Source organism: Bos taurus, chromosome 1 (genome assembly GCF_002263795.3).
Source record: "Bos taurus isolate L1 Dominette 01449 registration number 42190680 breed Hereford chromosome 1, ARS-UCD2.0, whole genome shotgun sequence".
Classification (NCBI taxonomy): Eukaryota; Metazoa; Chordata; class Mammalia; order Artiodactyla; family Bovidae; genus Bos; species Bos taurus.
The window spans coordinates 102230427-102254666 of NC_037328.1; the positions used below are offsets into that span (position 1 = coordinate 102230427).

The window sequence follows — 24240 nt, forward strand, 5'->3', positions numbered from 1 at the left end:
TGAGTGTTAGGCCTTTGAGATCAGTGAAGGAATGTGAATAGATAACCAGTGCACAAATGTAATGATAATGTGTAAGAAACTGAAGCACCAAATGACAGTGTAAAAAGTTCAAGAAATTTGGCAGTATATAAGTTTAAATGGGACCTGAAATAGAGAGGAGGATTTTTTCATTAGTAATTAAAAATGTGAACCTGTTTATAGATCTCTTAATAGCGGCTTGACATCTGACTGTTGATAATAAAAGAAATTATTGGTAGAGTTGAAGGTTTCTCTGAAATTACATGACTTCTTAGGGGATTCAATTAGCAATTAGGTGACTCTTCTGTACTGCTTAGAATTGTGGGACTTAATAGAATGGCGAGGCAGGGGGAGTGGACATGAATTCAGTGAACCTAGTGGAGAAAACGAATCCAGTGTAGTACCAATGAATGTGCTAACCATCGGACAACTGCACTCATCTCCCATGCTAGTAAGGTCATGCTTAAAGTCTTGCATGCTAGGCTTCAGCATTATGCAAACCAAGAACTTCCAGATGTCCAAGCTGGGTTTAGAAAAGAAAGAGGAACTAGTGATCAAATTGCCAACATTTGCTGGATTATAGAGAAAGCAAGAAAATTTCAGAAAAACATCTATCTCTGTCTCATTGACTACACTAAAGCCTATCTCTGTCTCATTGACTACACTAAAGCCTTTGACTATGTGAATCATGACAAACTGTGGAAAGCTCTTAGAGAGATGGGAATACCAGACCATCTATCTGTCTCCTGAGAAATTTGTATGCAGGTCAAGAAGCAACAGTTAAAACCCTGTAAGGAGCAAGTGACTGGTTCAAGATCGAGAAAGGACTACCACAGAACTTTCTGCCATCACCCTGTTTGTTTAACCTAAATGTTGAGCACATCATGAGAAATGTTGGGCTGGATGAATCACAAGCTGGAATCAAGATAGGCGGGAGAAACATCAACAACCTCAGATATGCGGGAGAAACATCAACAACCTCAGATATATGGATGATACCACTCTAATGGCAGAAAGTGAAGAGGAACTAAAGAGTCTCTTGATGAGGGTGAAGGAGGAGAGTGAAAGAGCTGGCATAAGACTAAATAATTAAACAAAACTAAGATCATGGCGTCTGGCCCCATTACTGCATGGTAAATAGAAAGGTGGAAGTAGTGACAGGTTTTCTCTTCTTGGGCTCTAAAATCACTGCAAACAGTGAATACAACCATGAAATCATAAGATGATAGCTTCTTGACAGGAAATCAATGACAAACCTAGACAGTGTGTTGAAAAGCAGAGACGTTACTCTGCTGACAAAGGTCCATATAGTCAAAGCTATGGTCTTCCCAGTGGTCACATATGGTTGTGGAGCTGGACCACAAAGAAAGCAGAACACCAAAGAATTGATGCCTTTGAACTGTGGTGCTGGAGAAGACTCCTGAAAGTCTCTTGTACCACAAGAAGATCAAAACAGTCAATCTTAAGGGAGCTCAATCCTGAATATTCTCTGGAAGGACTGATGCCGAAACACCAGTATCTTGGTCATCTAATGAAAATAGATGATTCATTTGTAAAGTTCTTGATGCTGGAAAAGATTGATGCAGAATGAGAAGAGGGTGTCAGAGGATGAGATGGCTGAATGGCGGCCATCACCAATGCAATGAACATGAACTTGGGAAAACTCCAGGAGACGGTGAGGGACAGGGACTCCTGGGGTGCTGCAGGCTATGTATTTGCAAAGAGTTGAACACAACTGGGTGACTGAACAACAAGAGGAGAAGGAATGGTGGGACTATGAAAGTGGCAGGGAAATATTCTAAGTTTAATATCATGGAAGTAGAACAGTTCTAATTGATAATCAGGCCAAAGAGGCAACTGTGCATGTGAGCAGTAACTGTTTGGCACAGAGGACTTGCCAAAGAGAACTGTAAAGTGAAGGCGCAGGAAAAGGCACCGAGGTGACGCAAAGGGGTATATATAACTGGGTATGGCTGTGATAAAGCAGAATGAAACATTCTTTTAGTGATGGAATTTGACCCTTGGTATTTTACCACAAATAACTGAATTACAAATAAGTGAATCTGAGTCATACAATCATAAAGCTTTAAAACTGAAATGAATATCTAAGATAGACTTACTGAACTGCCATCATTTTACAGTTGAGGAACTGGTGAAAATATGAGTTGTCAGAGGTCACACTTCTAGTGAGTAAGAAATTTAAGGCTACACAAAAACTTAGTACCTCATGGACGAACTTAATATTATCATACTAAGTGAAGTAAGTCAGACAGAGAAATACAAATATCATCTGAAATACAAATATAATCCATATCACCTATATGTGGACTCTAATAAAAATGAGACGGATGAAACTTTTTACAAAACAGAAGCAGGCTGATAGATCTCAAATCAAATCTATGGTTACCAAAGGAGAAAGGTGGTGAGACATGATAAATTAGGAGATTGGGATTAACAGATATAAAATAAATAACTAACAAAGATCTGCCATTAGCACAGGGAAATCTACTCAATATTCTGTAATAACCTACGTGGGAAAAGAATCTGAAAAAGATTGTGTGTGTACAGTGTGTGTATATATATACACACACACACACACATATATATATATATGACTGATTCTCTTTTCTGTACACTTGCAATTAACACAACATTATAAATTAACTATACTCTAATTAAAAAAACAAAAAAAAACTTAGCACTTGGCTACATGTACAGGCCTACCTCAGATGTTACAAGTTTGATTCCAAAGCACCACAATAAAGTGAATATAGAAATACAGTGAGCCACATAATTTTTTTTTGTTTCCCAGTCCATATAAATGTAATTTACACTGCTGCTGCTGCTGCTAAGTCGCTTCAGTCATGTCTGACTCTGTGCGACCCCAGAGAGACGGCAGCCCACCAGGGTACCCCGTCCCTGGGATTCTCCAGGCAAGAACATGGGAGTGGGTTGCCATTTCCTTCTCTAATGCATGAAAGTGAAAAGTGAAAGTGAAGTCGCTGAGTCGTGTCCGACTCTTAGTGACCCCATGGACTGTAGCCCACCAGGCTCCTCCGTCCATGGGATTTTCCAGGCAAGAGCACTGGAGTGGGGTGCCATTGCCTTCTCTGAATTTACACTGCACTGTAGTCTTAATAGCATTATGTCTAAAAAATGTACATATCTAATCTAAAAATACCTTACTACTAAAAAAATACTGTCATCTGAAACTATAGCAAGTTGTTTGTTTGTTTGTTTTTTTTTTTGCTGGTAATAGGTTTGAAATATTGTGAGAATTACCAAAATGTGACCCAGAAACAGTAAATGAGCAAATGGTGGAAAAATGGCGCTGATAGACATACTCAATGAAGAATTTCCACAATCCCTCACTTTGTAAAAAACGCATTATCCGTAAAGTACAATAAAACAAGGTATGCCTGTAATTTAAATGGATTATATCTTACTAATCCCAAAGAGTATTTTCTATAATACCGTGTGAAAAATATATGATTTGTCTTTTCCACAGAGTTGCTTAGTTCTTTGTACTTCAGTATTTATTGGATTGGTAATGGTCCATTAACTGATAAAAACTGCTTGATAAGAGACATAGTTACACAGAACAGGCAAGTTTTGATTGGTTCTAATAGGTTGTATCACTTTTAAATAATTTTATGTTTTATTTATAACTTAAACTGATTGAAAATGTATTCTCAAATATTGTCACTGGTAAGTGTTGAATAATGTTTGAATCATACTGTGATTTGCTCAGCTAAATATTAGTAAGTTTCTTTTAATTTCACTAAACTCAACAGAAAAAAAATATTGATTTATCTATACGTATGATGACTTAGTAGAACTATAGAATGAATTACATTGCTAGAATAATTCATTGAAAGATTAACCAATCCACCCCCTCATTTTTTTAGATGAGCACAACAGAGATCAGAAAAGTTTAAATGATTGTTCCACCTGACTTGCACAACATGACTAGGTTTCTTAGATTTCTTAATTCCGTTAGCATTTCCCAAGCTTCTCCTATCCCAGAAATTTAAGTACTTGGTGACGATAGTTGTGGACTAATGGAGTTTCTGAGCCTTAACCTCCACTACAATTCATTTCAGTGCCTCTTCTCAGTGTAATACCTTATTTGACCTTACTTTACATATTGATATTCAGATCCTATATATCACATGGATATAAGCAATTTATTATATTTTTGGTTGATTAAAAAAAATCCCTAGAAAGGAGGAGCCTAAATAAGACAAAAATACTTTTATATAATAACCACTCTACTACAGTAAAAAAGCAAACAAAACTGTAGTCCAAAGCCAACCATATTAGCAAAATCAGAGTGGAGAGGAGAGACTTCTGCCCTCACCAGTATGTACTAACGTGTCTCTACACCCCTATTGAGATTGCTGCAGTAGAGATCACATGGGAAGTCTGGACTTGAACCCTGTCTGGGTAATAACCAGATGCCCTGCCCCTTCCCCTCTGGCAAGGTGTTAAAGGAGGCTTAATGAAGTCGGGACTTTTGCCATCACCTGACACAAATAAGGTTACCCCTGTTGCAGCATTTGTAGATACTTGGGGAGCTAGAAGCTCCACCCTCATGCAATAAAATGAGAATCCTTCTTCCCTTCATGTGTCAGTGCAGACCAAGTAGGGGAAACTGGACTTCTACCTCTATCTAGTAGTAACGAGAAGGTACTCTTATTTTCCCCAATGAAGCAAGAAGTGTCACATAAAGCCAATTAAAACAGAAGATTTAAGTAAGATGTAAGCTCTCACAATACAATACTAAATATTCAGGTTTCAATCACAAACCATTCATTATTAACTACCAGGAAGATTTCTAACTAAATGAAAAGAGACAATCAATAGATGGCAACACTGAGATGTTGGCTCACAACTGCCTCACAAGGGTTGTTAAGCAGCCATGGTAAAAGTATTTCAGCAAGCATTTAAGATCACTCTTGAAAAAAAAAAAAAAATTTAGAAAATAAATAGAAAGTTTTGGTAAATAAACAAAGCATAAAAAGAACCACCAAATGAAAATTTTAGAAGAAAGATGCAAAAGAAAGAATCAGTAACATGGAAGACAGAACAATAAAAATTGTCCATCTGAACTAATTAAAAGTAGGATGGGAAAAATCCAAAATCTCAGACACCTTTTGTACTATAATAAAGATCTGGTATTTTTGCCATCATAATTGTGGATGGAGAGAAACTAGGGCAGTGCTGAAAAAAATACTTGAAAAAATAACAACTGAAAATTTTAAAATATGACAAGAGATATGAATCTATGGACTCTAGAAATAATAATCACAAACAGGAGAAACCTAAGGATACACCATAATTAAGATGAAAGCAAAGAAAATATCCTGAAATCAGTCAGAGAAAAATGACACTATATCTGTAAGGGAAAAACAATTTAAATGACAGACTATTGCCTATCAGAAATCACAGAAGACAAAAGAAATGGGCACAACAGGAAGGAACTGTCACTCAGCATCTTATACCCAACAAAAATATCCTTCAGAAATGAAAGGGAAATCAAAACACTCTCCAATGAGGAAAAACTAAGAGAATTTGTCATCAAAAGATCTCCCCTAAAAAACTAGCTAAAGGAAGTTTTTTTAAAGCAGAAAGTAAATGATAAAATAAGGAACCTTGAAACAACAGGTAGGAAAAAAGAACATGGATGGTAAGCAAAATATGGGTAAATGGAACAAATTTCCCCTCTACTCCTGAATATTTTAAGTTTGAATATTAAAGCAAATATCATAAGACTGTCCTATGTGGTTCCAAATGCATGTAGTAAAAGTATTTAAAACAATTACAAATAGAAGATAAAGGATATATAGAGAAATGAGTTTTCCATACTTCACAAAATTTTATAAAATAATGACTCCAATTGACTGTGATAATACATATGTATATATAATGTAATATATACAATTAATAAATAAATTAAGAAAAACTATACAAAGATATGTTCAAAATAACTAGAAAGATACATTAAAAGAAAAAACACAAATAGGAGAAAAAGGCAGGCTTAAGCCTTAACATATTAAATATGCTGTAAGTGGTATAAATACACCAATTAAAACACAAAGCTAGATTTGATTAAAAACTATGGCCCAACTATATGCTGTCTATAAGAAAATCATTTCATGTATAAAAAGCTGGAAGTATAAGAATGGAAAAATATGTATCATATAAACACTATATAAAGAAAAGTGAGAGTTGCGATGTAAATATCAAAACAAATCAACTTCAGAGAAAATAAAACTAACAAGGACAGAGAGGGACATTATATATTAAAGTCGATTCAAATAGAAAATACAGCAATTCCAGAAATCCTAAATAAATATGCATCAAAAAATGAAGCTGCAAAATATATGAAACAAAAGTAAGTAAAACTAAAAGTAGAAATAGAAAAACCTACAATTATAGCTATTTCACCCATCTTTACTCAACAATTGATAGAACAACTAGACAAAAAAATCAGTAAGGATATATAAACTCTGTACCACACCAACTGGATCTAATTAAAATTTATACAAGACTTCATGGAACAGCAGCAGTATACATTCTTTTCATGCCAGTCTTCAGAAAATACATCAAGACAGGCCATATTCTGGGACATAAACAAATATAAAGAGCAGAAATCATGAGTGCATTTTCTGACCATAATGAAGTAAAACCAGAAATCAATAGTAGAAAGACACCAGATAAATCTCCAAAGTCTTAGAAACTAAAGAACACAATTCTAAATAATCCATGTGCCCAGGAGAAAGTCTCAAGGGAATTTCTTTTTTTAATGAACTGAATGAAAATGCAAATACAACATATCAGATTTACGGGACAAATCTAAAGCAATGAAGAGAGGAAAGTTTATAGCACTAAGTGCATATATTAGAAAAGAAATATCACAAATCAATAATCTAAGTCTAATCTTAAAAAACTAGGAAAAGAAGACAAATATAAACCCAAAGCAAGCAGAAGGATAGACATAGTAAAAATAACAGCAGATTTAAATTTAGTTGAAAACAGAAGACAATATAGAAGTATCAATGAAAAGAGAAGAAAGAGCTAGTTCCTTGAAAAGATATTAAAATTGGACAAACCTCTAGCAAAACAGAAAAAAAAAAAAGACAAAAAAGATGCAAGTTACTAATATCAAGAATGAAATAGAGAATATCACAATAGACACTTCAGGCATCAAAATAATAACAAGGAAATACTGTGAACAACTTTACACAAGTGGATTTGACACAAGGAAGAAATGGAGCAATTCTTCAAAAAAAAAAAAAAAAAGAATCACGAGCTCTCAAAATTCATTTAATATGAAATAGGTAATTTAAGTAGCCCTATGAATATTAAAGAAACTGAGTTCACAATTTTGAACATCCCAAAAAAGAAATACCTAGGTCCAAAGGGCTTCACTGGAGATTCTACCAAAAAAGAATGAATACAAACTCAAAAAAATATAAAAGATTACAAAAATTTCCAATTCATTTTATGAAACTAGTACTACTTATATACCAAAATAAGGCAAAAAGTCAGAACCCCCCCAAAAGAAAACTACAAACATACATTCCTCATATATACAGAGGCTGAGATCCTTAACAGCAAGTAGAATCTGACAATAGTTAAAAGAATTAGAAATAATCAAGTATAGTTTATTCCATATATGCAAAGCTTGGTCAGTATTTGAACATAAATCAGTGTAACCCACCATATCAACATATTACAGAAGTTAAAATTCATATTGATTCTGGCAGTGAAAAGATGGAAGAAGGACCCTGGTTCTTGTTGTCTTTGAAGAAAGAATTCAGTGAAGAAACCAAAATTGTGAAAAATATAAAAGTGTTTATTGGGAGCAAAGTACCAGTGAAAGAACACAGGTGGGTTCTGAATGACTTACATTTTATGAGGGTGACTAATGGTCTTTACATGGGACAGTTTTCCAGGTTGTCTCTGGCCAATCATCTCCATATTTGGTCCTGGAGTGTGCATGTATCTCAGCCAATATGAATTACAGCTGTCATCTTCTTCCTCCTTTTGTCCTTCTCCTAGACTGAGGGCCTTCTCTGTGCATGTGTCAGGCTGGGAAATCCACACAAATGCACCCAGCCCAGGGCTCAATGCTCTCATTAGTATCCCATCTCAAAGAATTAGCATTTGCAGCTCTTCTGTCTGGGGCCTATCTACTCCTTAGCTCAAAATGCTTATATCAACATATATAGCAAAAGCTTTTGGCAAATTTTAACATCCATATATGACAAAAATAAGAATAAGCTTGATGCAAAGCATCCACAACAAAAAAATATGTATAGCTAACATTATATTTAATAGCCAAAGAGTAAATGTTTAAATCTACAAAGAACAAGATAAGGATATCCACTCTCACCACTCATTCAACATAGCATTGGAAGTACCAGCAACAAAGGTCAAGTGTTTAGAATGTATAAAGAAGTCTCAAAACTCAATGATAATAATAATAAAAACAAATAATCCAATTAGAAAATGGGCAGAAGAGACTTTTCATTAATGAGGACATACAGATGGCAAATAAATGTCAATTAAAACCAGAGTGAGATATTAGTTACCATAATGCCTAAAATAAAATAATAGTGACAGCACCAAATACTGGTAAGGATTCATAGAAACTGGATCACTCATACACTGCTGATGAGAATGTAAAATGGTACAGTCACTTCAAAAAGTGTTTCAGTTTTTATAAAACTAAACATGCAACTACCATACTACTCAGAAATTGCACTCTTGGACATTTATCCTAGAGAAATGAACATGTATGTTCACAACAAAACCTGTATATAAATATTTTATATCAGCTTTATTAGTAGTAGCCTAAACACTGGAAATGACCCAGATGGTCAACTGGTGAACAGTTAAAGTAGCTGTGTAATATCTATACCATGAAAAATTACTCAGACATTAAAAAAGAACTACTAATGCACACAACTTGGATAAATCTCCAGAGAAATATGCTGGGTGAAAAAAGCTAATCCTAAAAGGTAAGTTACTCTATTTATGTTAACATTCTTGAAATGACAAAATTATATATAAATGGAAAACAGAGGAGTTGTTGCTGGGATTTAGAAGATAGTTACTTGGAGCAAATTGGGTATGGCTGCAAAAGAACACAGGGCTTCACAGGTGATGCAGTGGTAACGAATCTGCCTGCCAGTGCAGGAGAAGCAGGAGATGTGGGTTTGATTCCTGGGTCTGGAAGATCTCCTGGAAGAGGAAATGGTAACCCACTCCAGTATTCCTGGCAGTAAAAATCCCATGGACAGAGGAGCCTGGCAGGTATAGTCCATGGGATCATGAAGAGTTGGGCATGACAGCCCAGCACAGCACATAAAAGAACAACAAACAGGATCCCTGTAGCTATGGAAATGTTCTGCATCTTGACTGTATCAATATAAATATCTTGGTTGTCATATTGTATCATAATTTTTTTTCAAATGTTACCATGAGGGAAACTAGGTAAAGAATACATGAGATATTTCTATATTATTCCTTACAACTTACCTGTGAATCTACAGAACCGGTGTCTCCTGCATTGCAGGCAGATTCTTTACCAACTGAGCTATCAGGGAAGCCCAATCTAAAACTAAAAAGTGTCAATAAACAATAAATCCCTAACTCTCTCCTTCCCTTCCCTGGACACTCAGTCCACCACCAAAAGTTTCTTCTTTCAAGTGAAACAAAAAAGTCATTCCCACTATATTAAAAAGAAAAAAGAAATTGCAACACATAAATGATTATAAATGGTTGCAATGTATGGGAGAATAAAAAGAATCAGATGACACCAAATAATGCATAATCTGATAAAATGTTTCTTCATCTTATATAAAGATGTGATCACTTTTGATAAATAGAAAAATCATATATTTTCTCTATAAGACTATCGGAAATTTCAAAATAAATGATAATCATTAAACCGTTCAAAACAGTAAAAAAAAAAAAAAAAAATCCGATTCTGTGTTTTCAACCTTACTCCCAGGGACTGAATGCACCTAATTCATAAAACACCAATGTATTAATAGAAGGAACACAGCCTTAATCTGAGAAAGGCTGTGTTTGACTTTATGTATCCTGGTCTCTGCTGATTTCTGGGGACTTAAAATTGAATGTTGTGACTGAGAAGAAAGCCCAAAGAAAGTAAACATGTTTCACTCTTTAAAGTTGAGGTTTAACTATACTTGGTTTGTTTAACATCATCAATAAAGAAGAACAAAAGCACACAAGAAGAGAAAGTGGTGATGGGACACACGTAACCTGAGAACTGGTGCCAGGCAGGGGGCATAAAGAGAATGAAACATATAAACAGATTGTTGTTTCTTTCCTGCTTCCTCTTCCATTTACAAAAATCTCTATGTACATCCCTGACTCCAGGATCCACTTCTCACCACCTTCATCACTACTATCCTGGGACACATCACCAAATGATGCTCAGTTGTCTCAACAAACTTCTCCACCTCTATAAGCAATACCTACACAACAGCCAGGGGCCTCATTAAACCGGATAGTGTTATTTCTCTGCTCAAAACTGAATGGCTCTCACTTGTCTCGAGGAAAAGCTGAAATCCCATAATTGTCTACCAGGCCCCACAGGCCAAGCCCCACACTCACGCGACTTGCGCAGCTCTAGCTATAGCACAGGCTTCCTCAGAGGAGGAGGCCAGGTGCTGAGGAGCCGGGAGGCAGCATCTCACCTTCCGGTCCTCAGCTCTGTCCTCACCGCAGGGACACCGCGTGGACCTCAGGCCTACCTCCAACCCCTCCAGTCTCTTTCCTCCACAACTTCCGGGTCTCACTCACTTCAACAGCAGCACTAGGTCGGCAGGGAAGGAGGCTCCCCAGGTCCTGGAAGCGGAGGCGGGAACTCAGGGAGCCCCCAGGTACTAGGATGGAGGTCAAAGGTGATGGGGCCCAGGGGCTGCACCTGTGCTTCTCCTGGCTCTGGCCCATCCAGGGAGTGAGGTGAGAGCGGAGGCTGGCTAGCAAACATGGAGGGCAGAGCGCCCAGGCCCATGCAGCCTCTCTGCAGAGCTCTCATGCTCTGGTCATCCCTCCCACACTGGGTTAGTGTCCCTGCTTACGATGTCTGTTGCCTCCTACCCCGCTGCCCACCGTATTTGCTTCAATTTGCCTGTGGTTCAATTCCTTACTGCCTTGAGGTGTTACCTAGATCACCTGTTCTTGAAGATGCATCATCTGATCAGGATATTTCATTATACAACCCTTATCCCCACCTTTGTGATCTATGCTACTTTATTTACTTTTTTCTTTGTTCAACGCACTACTCACCTTCTAAGATAGGTATTTTTACTCTTTTGTTTTCCTTGCTGCTGCTGCTAGAAGTCAACTTCCTCACGGCAAGGAAAAAATATTCTTTAACCATACCAGCTTCGGCTTTTTAGGTCACAGCAAGGACTTTGTCTCCTACTTCAGATCTGGCACTTTTCTTCATGCTCACAGTCACTATCTAGATCCAAGCAAACATCCTTCTCTTGAATTGCCACCAGCAGTAGGTTACTTCTGCTGCATACTATTCAGTGTATCTTCCTTACGTGCATTTAGAGGGTTTTCTAAAATTCAAATGTGACTATGTTACTCCCCTGTCTGAAACCATTTAATGTTTACTCATTGCGTTTAGGATTATGTAGTATTTGAATGAGAAAGCTCATTTGACATAGAATGATGGAGCATCCTTACAGACAGCTCATCCTGGAGATCAGAGAGTTATTCCCATTACAGTGAGACTTCTGAATATGGCCTTAGGGAGAGGGAGTGGGTGTGACTTACTGAGAGCAATGTGCCTAACTTTATGTGTCACCCTAGATTCAGCCCTTCAGATGAACCTCTCTAGAAGTCATGCTTTCCCATTTTAGACACATGCTTTCCCAGTTTAGACACATTTAGGCAGTCAATGGGATTCTCTCAGGATTTCTGATTGGCCAATAGTTTAAAAATACTGAGAAAACTGGAAATTTATAAGCATTAAAGGAAGACTGTGAGGATTAGGGGAGAAGTGAAACAAGGCAGTATGAGAGCAATTGTTTAGAGAGACTTATAACATTCCTGGGTATTTAGCAGAGAATGTATCTTCTGATGGCAGGAGGGGAGATGGTGAGGTTTGTATTGATCAGCAGCCTGATCTCCAGGTGCTGAGGTCAGGGATTTGAGACCATGTAGAATCACTGGCACATAAAAAGATAAAGCTAGACGATATCTCAGTAAAATCTTAATATATTACTTAGTAAAATCTTAGTGTATACTTAGTAATATCTTTATAGCTCTTTCATTCTAGGTTAATTCTGTTAATGTTTACCTAATTTAAAGCACCTCTATCACAAGATGGAATGTGACTAAGAGTGTTGTATCATTATGTAAATAATGTCATAGTCTTGTTAATTTGATAGACTAATTTCTATCAAAACATGGATCATATCTGTCTTATTTTTTATTCTTGGTTCCTAGAGCAATGCTTGGGAGCATGCTTTTTTGAGTAAATGAATCACATATTTTAGCCTTATATTGTTTTTGTTTCATATAATATTGCCATTATATGCATAAAAGTTTATGAAAATGTTTACCTGAATAAGAATATTGCAATATTATTATTTATAATATCGTGTGAAAAATAACTTATGAAGGACACTTTGAAAGCCGGTTGTTCATGGTGGATTATCTTGAAGTTAGAAAACGAATGTCCTATTAGGATGTTTTTTAACTTAGGTTATATAATAGGTTGTAGGTCAGTAGTATTGTGCAATAAGGTAGTCCTTATTCATCTCAAGAAAATAGTAAAGCCTGTGGCATGAGATTCAGAAGAAAAGTTCATATTTGAGGATAACTGAAATAGCCACATTTGAATAGTTGAATAGTATATTTTCAAGGATACAAAAAGATTTTTCAGTTTAAGTTTAATACTAAATTTTGGAACTTAAGTCATTCATTACCTACCTATTAAGGACTTACATTTTACAGGATGTAGAGTCAAAACAAAGTCCCTATCAATACATTCACACACACACACACACACACATTACCCTCTGCATACTTATATGCCTACTGTACATATCCACATACCTATATGGTTGTTTTATCTATTCACATATACCTGTATACATATTACATATATACACATACATACCTACTACTTCTATTGTACATATGTATATATTTTCTGAGACTTAAGAGAGTATCAAAATTAAAATTGGTGACTAAAACGATTGTGAATGAGAAAGTAAATTTATAATTTTAATAAAATATAACCATGATAAGAAAAGTCTGTAATTTCATGAAATGACATTGTCTAAGAAATGACAGCTTTATTATGTAAGTTTCTTCAGAATTATATCTAGATATGTGGAAGCTTTCATACTGGAGTATGTGCTCAATTTTTAATTTGTACTTTGTCATAACTTTAATTGTATCTCCCAAGAATTTTCTGTTATCTCTGAAGGATTCACCTTGCTAAAATGATTATTCAACTTTAAAAGTCTTCTGTTTTCAAAATGTTTTGAAAGATAAACCATGTTAACAAATTATTTAGCCTATTTTAAAAAAATGGCACTGTGTAAATGTACTAGACTTTCTTTGTGCTTCCTGGAAACATCTCTTTATAAGACACATTGACTCTTTCAGGCAATCAAGGTGCTGTTTAGTAAATGGCTTCACAGAGCATCGATTTCCATGAAAACAAGTGCTGGATGTTCTTTATCAGCCATTCTCAAAAGTATTTTTCTTTTAAAGGCAAGAACAAATTGAATAAATGAAATATTTATCTTTCCCTTGCAAAGTCTGACAGACTTATATTCCAAGAGTATTTGTATTCTAAATCTTGGGTTTTACTTAATGTATATGCCTCGGAAGAGCAGGTGTTTTCAACCACGTGCGGAAAAGCTGACCCTGAAATTGTGTGTGCTATCTCATAATTTTTATGGATGGTTATCATAGGATTTTTGTACTGGACAAAGATCAGTTTAAAACAAGTAGAGGTAAATGCAATTAAATACAGCTTGTTATTAAGTGGTATCCACTTTATGTCAAATCTTGTCCTCCAAAATATTTAAAGTACATAACTATAAAAACTTGATAAGCTGTTCACCTGAAGAGAAAGCAATCATATTATATACGGATTAATAAATGCAAGAAACAAGAAAGTGTGAAGTAGAATGAAAGGTCAGGAGTCAGGGAGAGAGAAGAAAGACAGCAATGGTAGGCAGGAAGCAAAATATTATGCAAAACAGATAAAGAATAAAAGAATTTCAACAAAATGATGCATTGTTACTCCTTAGTTGTCTGGTCTCTTTTCCCCAGTTTTAAAAACATTAATATTTGTGATCACATTAAAATTTTAAAATTCTACATCACTGTTCTTACATATATATTAATAAGACCCTTTCTCTCCTTATTTCTTCCTTACCACCAGTTTTGCCAGCCAGGAAATACTCTTAGAAAACTACATCTGTGTGGATAGATGGAGCAAAGGAAGAGAGAGAAGGAGGAATAGTATATATATATATATATATATATATATATACACACATACATGTATATATGAACCAGGCACCCATGTGGCTTCTAAGGACAGGCTGAACATGGGGTCTGTGCCTTCAGTCAAAGCTTTAGATGGAAGATCTCAGATTTCAATGCCACGTGTTGACAAATGTTTGATGCTCCACCAGCTTTACCAAAAGTTGCCAGAAAGACTTTGGGAACTGTCAACAGAGCTACAGAAAAATCGGTTAAGATGAATGGACCGCTCAGACAGAAACAGACAACTTTCTTTACCAAAAAGATTGCTGAGAAGACTTAAAGCAAAAAGTTATGTTCCTGCCTCAGATGACACCTACTCGGAAATAGAAAAATTCTTTCCCTTCAATCCACTAGATTTTGAGAGTTTTAACCTGCCTGAGGAGCACCAGATGCAACACCTCCCCTTGAATGGAGTGCCTCTCATGATCCTTGATGAGGAGAGGGAGCTTGAACAGCTGTTACACTTGGCCCCATTTTCGCCTCTGAAGATGTCTCCTCCGCTGTGGGAGTCTAATCTGTTGCAGTCTCTCTCAAGTATTCTGTCAACTCTGGATGTTGAATTGCCACCTGTTTGCTATGACTTAGATATTTAAATTTCTTAGCACTTTATAATTTGGGTATGTATTAATAGTTTGTATTAATAAAGCAATTATTTGTTTAACAGAGTCTTCCTAAAAAAGAAAGAAAAAAAAAAGGCTTATTAGGCTTCCCTGGTAGGAATATATATATTTTTTGTGAAAGTTTCTCAGTCGTGTCTGACTCTGTGTGACCCCTATATACCTCATGGGGTATATAGTCTATGTATGTATATATACGTATATATACATATATATACATATATATACATATATATATATGTATACACACACACGCACACACACACACACACACAGCTTCCCTGGTGGCTCAGACAGTAAAGAATTTGCCTGCAATGCAGGAGGCCCAGGTTCAATCTCTGGGTCAGAAAGATCCCCTAGAGAAGGGGATGGCTAGCCACTCCAGTATTCTTGCCTGGAGAATTCCATGGACAGAGGAGCCTGGCAGGCCGCAGTCCATGGGGTTGCAAAGAGTTACACATGACTGAGTGACTGAGCACCACTAGCACCAGTGAAATTATAAAGTCCTTTTTGGTTTTTGCTCATGTTTTGTTTCAAGATATTAAATTGCTTCTAAAGTGCTTGAAGCTTTTTCTTTGTTTTTGACCAAAGTTCATAACCTTAATGCGTTTATACCTAGGAAGGTGACATTGGAAGTGCAAATGCCATATTTTTCTTTCCTTTCACTCCATTACCTGATGTAATGAACCAAAGTAGGAGATCTTTAGCCTTTTATTGTATTTATTCTTTTTTGAATTCTTGATTAGGATGTCGTCGGTGCATACCCTAATATTTGGAATTCTGGAAAGCAGAAGTCCATAAAACTGTGGACATTTCACCAAATAATAGAAACTAAAGCTGAAAGAATTTTGCTTGAAAAACTGAGTAGAAGAATAATCATAATCAGGACTGGGGAAACAAAAACCCTGTTTTTCAAATGTGCAAATTCTAGTAATCACGTCATAAAGTTGTTAAACATACAGATTTGATAGGTCCTAAAATCTATGTGTGGACCCTGAACAGGCCTTTTTATGACCACATACATCTGGTGAATACTGAAACAGTATTAATGTTCAGTTAGTTTGATGAAGGCATGTTTGTAAAAGTCTTCAAGACTGAATCTAGAAGGAATTCCTGACCGTGGTTACTATATATGGGTGAGTCTTAGATTCTTATTCACAGTATTTCTACAATTCCTATAAACTTTGAAATGCAGCTTTTTAAGAGGAAATTTACATGTGATAAAATGTACCCATTTTAAGTAAATATTTGAATAAGTTTTGTCTATGCAGTTACAGTGATGAAATACTTGGTACATATTAATGATGTGAGGAAATATCTTTTACTCTTTGCCAATTGAAATTAGTTTTCCCATTGATTTTTCTTGAACCTAGATAGCAGAAAGCCTCAGAGAATGGCTTGGGACATCTGCTTTTATCAACTATCTTCTGATAGCTTGGCTATTGTGATAGTATGAATGTCTTCAGATCTGATTGCTTACATCTCTCAGTAAGCAAATTAATTTTCATGATACTCTTACATGGCCTTCTTAAAGTCTTCATTTGAAGTTCCACACTTGAAGACATTATCCTTTAAGGCATAACATCTAATAACTACATTTGAGTTTTGTCTATTAAAAAAAATGACAGTCCCAACAGTTTTGACAAAAGAAATAAAGAATGCTGTGAAAAGCATCTTTATAAGTCATAATCAGAATGTTTTTTGTCTTACTTTTAGGCATGTTTGATGAAACCACAGAATGCCATGTATATTGCCTTGTTATTTCTGTAAATTATGTAACTCCTACACTTTACAGTTATTTAGGATATTCAAAACATACTTATTCTAGAAGTTGTGGACTGAATATGTGATAGAGGGTAAACACTATGAAGCATCATAAAATTCAGATCTTTACCCAGCAAGCCTACACAAAATCAAAACACAATGCTAACAACCCTTTAATTTATGGCTTTATTTCATTTATATTTGCATAAAAAATGAAAGTAAGTTTGATAATGCCCTTGATTCAATAAGTACATGTTCTTGATATGTGTTTTATCATTAATTATCGCATAGGTTCAGTGATTAAAAACATGTTCTAACTCAGTGACCAAGAATACTCAGAGATCTTGAAATGTTTTTTTCAAATACTTGTTTCTAAATTCTGAGTAGAGCTTGGAAGTAAGGAATGTATTATGGTTATCTACCTGGTCCTTAAACAAGCATCTATTAACCACCTTGTAGTGCTTTTTATTTCATTTCATAGTCTTTTACTTAAAACATCTTTTACCTGAATGGGAAAGAATTCCTTCTGTAGTTCACTATATTGTACCTGGGCTTCCCTAGTGGCTCAGTTGGTAAAGAATTTGCCTGCAATGCAGGGAGACCCAGGTTCAGCCCTTGGGTGAGGAAGATCCCCTGGAGAAGAAAATGGCAACCCATTCCAGTATTCTTGCCTGGAAAATCCCATGGACAGAGGAACCTGTAGGGCTATAGTCCATGGGGTTGCAAAGAGTCAGACATGACAGAAAAACTAATGAATTAAAAAAAGAAAAATAGTGTACTAAGACTTTTTTCTACTCTTATCTTTAATAATAATATTCAGTTATATTTTTTTGTGTATCAACTCAGCTTTCAAACTTTTATTTTAGCAATTATGGGTATATGGTACTGTCATCTACTCCCTTTAGTTTTCTCTTTATTCAAATGAGTTTCCATAATTTGACATTGATTTCTGACTGATGTTTATGTATGTGAAAATATATCTTTTAGATAGTAAGGATAAGTGTAACTCATCCTGATAAAATAAATTTACTATTTGAATGTGATGGTAGTGGGAAAAATGTCATAACCAAAGGAAACATTTAAACAACAAAACTATTTGATAGACTTAAATTTGACTTTGGCATTGGATATGTTTTACATTGATGCTCTAAATATGAGTTCTTCAAGATAACCGTTTGTATTAATTAGTGTACAGTTTCTTAGCCAGATTGACTGTGAATTGTCAGGGTTCTACAGCCAGAATCATGTTTATTATATAGCATTTGTTGTACTGTTTTAATTTGAGAAAAGCAAATATTAAAATTATTTCAAATATTCCAAAACAAGTTGAATTTAAAGAATGTGTAGAAAGGGACATATGCTGTTAGCCAAAGCTAAAATATATTCAAGTTATTAATACTAATTTCCAGCCTGTGTTGTGCCATTTATATTTAGTTATCCTGAAGCTTACCTCCAAATCCTTCTCTCTCACAAAAATCCAGTACAAAAATAAATCCTGTATATTTTGATTTTCAAATTATTTTGCTAAATAATATCTTTTTTCAAAGAGATAGAAAATATGTCATTAAAAATTAATCATATGATGTTTCAAGCTTTCACTGCTTTTAAGGCAATTAAATGTTAATAAGAAACTCTGAAGTCAATATATTGTAAATCCCCAAAGTATGTAAGAATTTTCTTAGTTATATAATTAGAGTTGTACTATTCATGCTAATCTAGAGCAATTTAAGAAAATTTATGTGTGTCCTTATCTTTTTATATTGCTATCAAGGACATTTTGTTTGAAAATATGATCTACAATGTTATGAATTTGTTGTTGTTTAGTCACTAAGTTGTGTCTGACTCTTTTGTGAGCCCATGGACTGTAGCCCACTAGACTCCTCTGTTATGGGATTTCCCAGGCAGCAATACTGGAGTGGGTTGCCATTTCATCCTCCAGGGAATCGTCCTGACCCAGGAATCGAGCCTGGGTTTTCTGCTTGGCAGGCAGATTCTTTACCAGTGAGCCACCTGGGTAGCCAATGTTGTGAATAGGTTAAATTTAATCAGACAACAGATGTAGACTTTTCTGTCTGTCACTATCTTATATCTCTGAATAAATCATTTAAACTTTCTGAGCCTCATTGTTTTTATTGGCACCACTAGGAGATAGATATTATCCTCGATATCAGTTGTGAATATTAAGTGTAAATGGTTTAAGTCACTTTTCAAGGACCCAAAACCAAGAAATAACAAAGCAAACCCTTAGACTTAGGTTTGTAGCCTCAAAATCCCTGACTTGACTTACTAGGACTCACTGACTTTTATTAAAATAAGGTTTAAACAAAGATTAAAAGTCAGTATGTCCTAGTAAGTCAAGTCAGAGGTTTTGAGGCTACTATGACACACTGAATTTTATTAAAATAAGGTTTTTTAATCTTTGCTTTATACTTGAGGTAAACTGAGACAAAGAGGTTCAAGTACTTACCCAAGATTATATGGTCAGGAAATGTTAAAGCTGAGACTTGTATACAGAGCTGCTGCTACTAAGTTGCTTCAGTCATGTCTGACTCTGTGCGACCCCTGAGACGGCAGCCTACCAGGCTCCCCTGTCCCTGGGATTCTCCAGGCAAGAACACTGGAGTGGGTTGCCATTTCCTTCTCCAATGCATGAAAGTGAAAAGTGAAAGTGAAGTCGCTCAGTCGTGTCCAACTCTGAGTGACCCCATGGACTGCAGTCTACCAGGCTCCTCCGCCCATGGGATTTTCCAGGCAAAAGTGCTGGAGTGGGGTGCCATTGCCTTCTCCATATACAGAGCTACTAATTCTTATTCTAGTTCTTTCTTCTGGACCAAGCAGCCTTCCAAGATGAATGCCTCATGAAGTTCAGCAGGAGTAAAAAGGAAAAGACTCTAGAAATAATACCTGGTGTGTGCATATGGGTGGGTGTGTATAGTGCATATATGTAACATATGTAACATAAATATAAATATATATATGGTTTTCAGTAGAATGCTATTTTTTCAGATTGTAATATATGTTCATGCTGCATTTTATGTGCACTATTTTGATTCTTGCTTTTTCCCCCTCTTATAAATCCTGACATATGAGTCCAATTTTAGAGAAAAGGTGAGGTAAAAATGCAACATATCATTCTTCTCCAGGTGACTACCCTCTTTTTCTAACACTGTTTATGGAATAATCTTTCATTTCTCCATAGATATGAAGCAAATATTAAGGTCTAGAATTTTTTTAACAGTATTTCATAAACTGTTTAAAGAGCTATCTGCCCTCTGTTAACCAAATTAATAAGCATATATCAGAGACATACTGTAATAATTTCTAAGCCCTTGAATTACCTTAGAATCAGTAAGGTATTGATTTGACCATATTCAGTTGTTGAGTTAAATGTTTATTTTAGTGCAGTTTCCATAAGCAAGATTTAGGTAATGATTCAGGGTAAAGAGAATGGGTAGCCAGCAAAGGGAAGAGCTGTCTATGAAAAATCTTGAATGCTACAGTTTTGAATGTCACAGTGGTACACTTTTGGTCATTTATTTGGAAGAATTAACCATTAAAGTAAATATTATAGCTGCTATTTGGTATCCATGGCAAATAAATGGAGAAACAATGTAAACAGTGACAGACTTTATTTTCTTGGGTTCCAAAATCACTGCAGATGATGACTGCAGCCATGAAATTTAAAGACACTTGCTCCTTGGAAGAAAAGCTATGCCCTAGACAGCATATTAAAGAGCAGAGACATTATTTGCCTCTATAGAGTCAAAGGCAAATAAGGTCCATTTAGTCAAAGCTATGATTTTTCCAGTAGTCATGTATGGATGTGAGAGTTGGACTATAAAGAAAGCTGAGAGCTGAAGAACTGATTCTTTTGAACTGTGGTATTGAAGAAGACTCCTGAGAGTCCCTTGGACTGCAAGGGAATCCAACCAGTCCCTCCTAAGGGAAATCAGTCCTAAATACTCATTGGAAGGACTGATGTTGAAGCTGAAACTCCAATACTTGGGCCACCTGATGCAAATAACTGACACATTCAAAAAGACCCTGATCCTGGGAAAGGTTGAAGGCAGGAGTAGAAGGGGATGACAGAGGATGAGATGGTCGGATGGTATCACCGACTCAATAGAAATGAGTTTGAGCAAGCTCCAGGAGTTGGTGATGGACAGGGAAGCCTGGCGTGCTGCAGTCCATGGGGTCTCCAAGAGTCGGACAGGACTGAGCGACTGAACTGAACTGATTTGGTATCACAGACTTATCTATATATGGATTATTTTAGAATTTCTGGAGATGGTTAAGGAGTCTTAGATACACTTAAGATTGTACAGATGCCCATGGACATGCAACAATTTTTATCTTTTATGTGCATTTTTCATTATCTACTTAATTCAAAAAATTTTACCACCTTTCTGCATTTCCAGTCTCCATGGTTAAGAGAAAAACAAAGTATCCTTGGCAAAGTGCCTCATTGGAAACTTATACACTGCTGCTAAGACGTGATTCCTGCATGTACACTCTCAGTATCAAGTTAATATCTTTATAAATAAAAATGACCTGATGAACTCTGGGAATTCACCCTGGTGATTCAGATAGTGCTGGAGCTTATTCATGATTATATTGGGCATGAAATTGTTATTTACTGTTTAAAATATATGATAGGCTAAACTCCAGGTATTTATGCTTTCATGCAAAGAACATGGACTTTGGAGATAGAAATCTCTAGCTCTTTCACAGACTGTCATTGAACCTTGCCTTCCACACCTGTAACTCTAGAGCAGTGTTCATTTTTCAGGGGGAGGGGGTAAAATAAAATAATGAGATAAGAGTATAGCACAGTATTTTATACCAAGGCTTAGTATATGTGAACTCCCTTCATTTTCTCTTCTTTACTGGAAACTATTTTTATTCCATAATGCCAGCTGTTTTATCTTACTTCAACAATTTGCTCCAATAACTCTTCCAGGATGTTATTATAATATTAAAGTGTTTTATCTTTGAGGTAATTGTTTGTGGGAACTAGTTTTTAAATATAAATTCTTTTTTCCTTAACATCAAGGTAACTGGAACACAACCTGAAATATTCAAAATATTTCAAGTAGTGAATTTTATTTCAATCAATAAATTATTTTTTATAATAAGCAACCTAGATTTACATAACATTGTACATTTTCAGTTATTAAATGATTTTTATGATCATGTTTCTCTGTTTTGAATGCTATTTTTTCTGTGTTACATGACTTTTAGTCATTTTCCTTTGCAGATTTATCTTTTGGTGATTTTTCAAAAATTCTTTTTCTGTTAGTGGCCTTGAAAGAGAAATGTAGGCTCATGACATTTCAAAAGCAATTCACTTGGGCTTGTTGGCACTAACTTGAATGTTGATGTTGTTGCAAGGGTAGGACAGATGTTCTTCAAACAAATAGCATGTACTCCCCCCGTTTATTGCACAAAGTGACCAACAGAATACTCAAAATATAATCTAATCTGATTTAATCTCAAACTCTTTATTTCTTGCTGATTGTAGGAAATAAATTTAGATGTTAACTACTATAATAAAACATATATAAAATGAGATTATTTAAATTTATACCTCCATACATCCAGCTTTATTTTTTGTTTCTTTTCTTTCATTTGTGTCCTATAGCTGACCTTGAAACCAAGAAAATTATGATTTAAGGAAGTAAATACAATATTTTTGGATAATGGGTTTCCATTCTTGATTTCTGGAATTATACTTTAAGGACAAGAGGTAGTTCTGTGTGATTAAAAATCTGTCATTAATGCTGCAAGGGGAAGACCAGAGGCTGACACCGAAACACTTCAATTAGCTTTAGCAGAAGAGAAATGGAGGAGCTATAGAACATTAAGGATGAATTCAGGAAGACCCGAGACCATGGAGAACTTGCCTGCTCTGTACACTGTTTTCCAAGGAGAGGTTGCTAAGTCATAGACTATGGAGCCTTTATCAAAATTCCAGGCTGTCAGAAGCAAGGTCTGATTTGAACTCACATGTCATCCTATTGCGTGGATAAGCCCTCTGAGATAGTAGATGTTGGCGACAAAGTGTGGATGAAGTTTACTGGCCGAGAGACAAAAAATGATAGGATAAAATTATCCTTCTCCATGAAGGCTGTCAACTAAGGGACTGGGAAGGACCTTGATCCCAACAACATTATCACTGAGCAAGAAGAGAGGCAGAGGAGGTCCTTCCAGGATTACACTGGGCAGAAGATCACCCTTGAGGCTGTCCTGAACACCACCTGCAAGAAGTGTTGCTGTAAAAGCCACTTTGCAAAGGATTGTTTCATGCAACCAGGTGGGACCAAGTACTCTCCTATGAGGAAGAGAAGGAAAAGGCAAAGTCAACAGAGTTTGAAAAGCCTGACCCCATGAGAAATTCTTCTAGAAAAAGAAAGGAGAAATGTAAACATAGAGACAGGAAGTCATCTGACTCTGACAGCTCAGTCTCTGAGAGTGATACAGGCAAGAGGACAAGGCACACATCAAAGGACAGCAGGTCAGCAAAGAAGAAGACAAAGAAGAAGCACAAGGAGAGTGGAAAGTAGAGGGGGTGGTTGAGAGAAGGAACCAGGAGTCTGTGGTTTGAAGCCCTGGCTCCTAGAAAGACTCAGTAGTGAGAATATGGCTTCTCACCCTCTTCTCTCCCATGAGAGATGCCATTCTTCATGCCACAGGCAAGTTTAGGAGTTAGGTTTCAAAAGCATCTGCCTGAATGAGTTGTTTCCTTATCACTCTTGGTCGCTTTGCAAGTGACCCCTGCAGCTCACCCATTCATTCACCCAATTTCATGCAGCAGGAGGTCTTATTACCCTCTCCAGCTGCCACTTCCAGAGCCAGATTCCTGTACAGGAGTCCAGGCTAGAGCCACAGGAAGTGCTGTAGGGGTGAGTCTGGCTGTAGGTGAACAGAGTGATTGGCCCCTCCCTGTTGGCCTACCTACCCTGTCCTGGTTGGTGGATGGTCTCTGCTACATCCAGGACGCAGGCAGAGGGAGAATGGCAGTATGAGGGAGAACACGGTAAGAAGTGGTGCTCACTTTTTCCATTCCCTTAAAATGATTCTGCCCTGTTAGAAGTGACAGCTGGTGGTCACAGCCAGGAAACCGTTGTTTGCAGTGACTTAGCCTGTTGTGACGATCCATCAGACCACTCAACCAGACATCTCAAGCCAAAATCACTGGTTTACTTTGTATTTACTTCATTGTGAGGCAATTGGTTTCATTTCAGGTTTATGTTTAAATTCCTAGTACTAAAAA

At 36.2% G+C, this 24240-nt stretch overlaps 2 pseudogenes; both read left to right on the forward strand.

Moving 5' to 3' along the window:
* The first annotated feature begins 14606 nt into the window (after positions 1-14606).
* LOC782206 (securin-like) lies at positions 14607-15179 on the forward strand (annotated as a pseudogene).
* Positions 15180-22799: 7620 nt separating this feature from the next.
* Positions 22800-23817, forward strand: LOC782179 (zinc finger CCHC domain-containing protein 17-like; annotated as a pseudogene).
* The last annotated feature ends 423 nt before the right edge of the window (positions 23818-24240 follow it).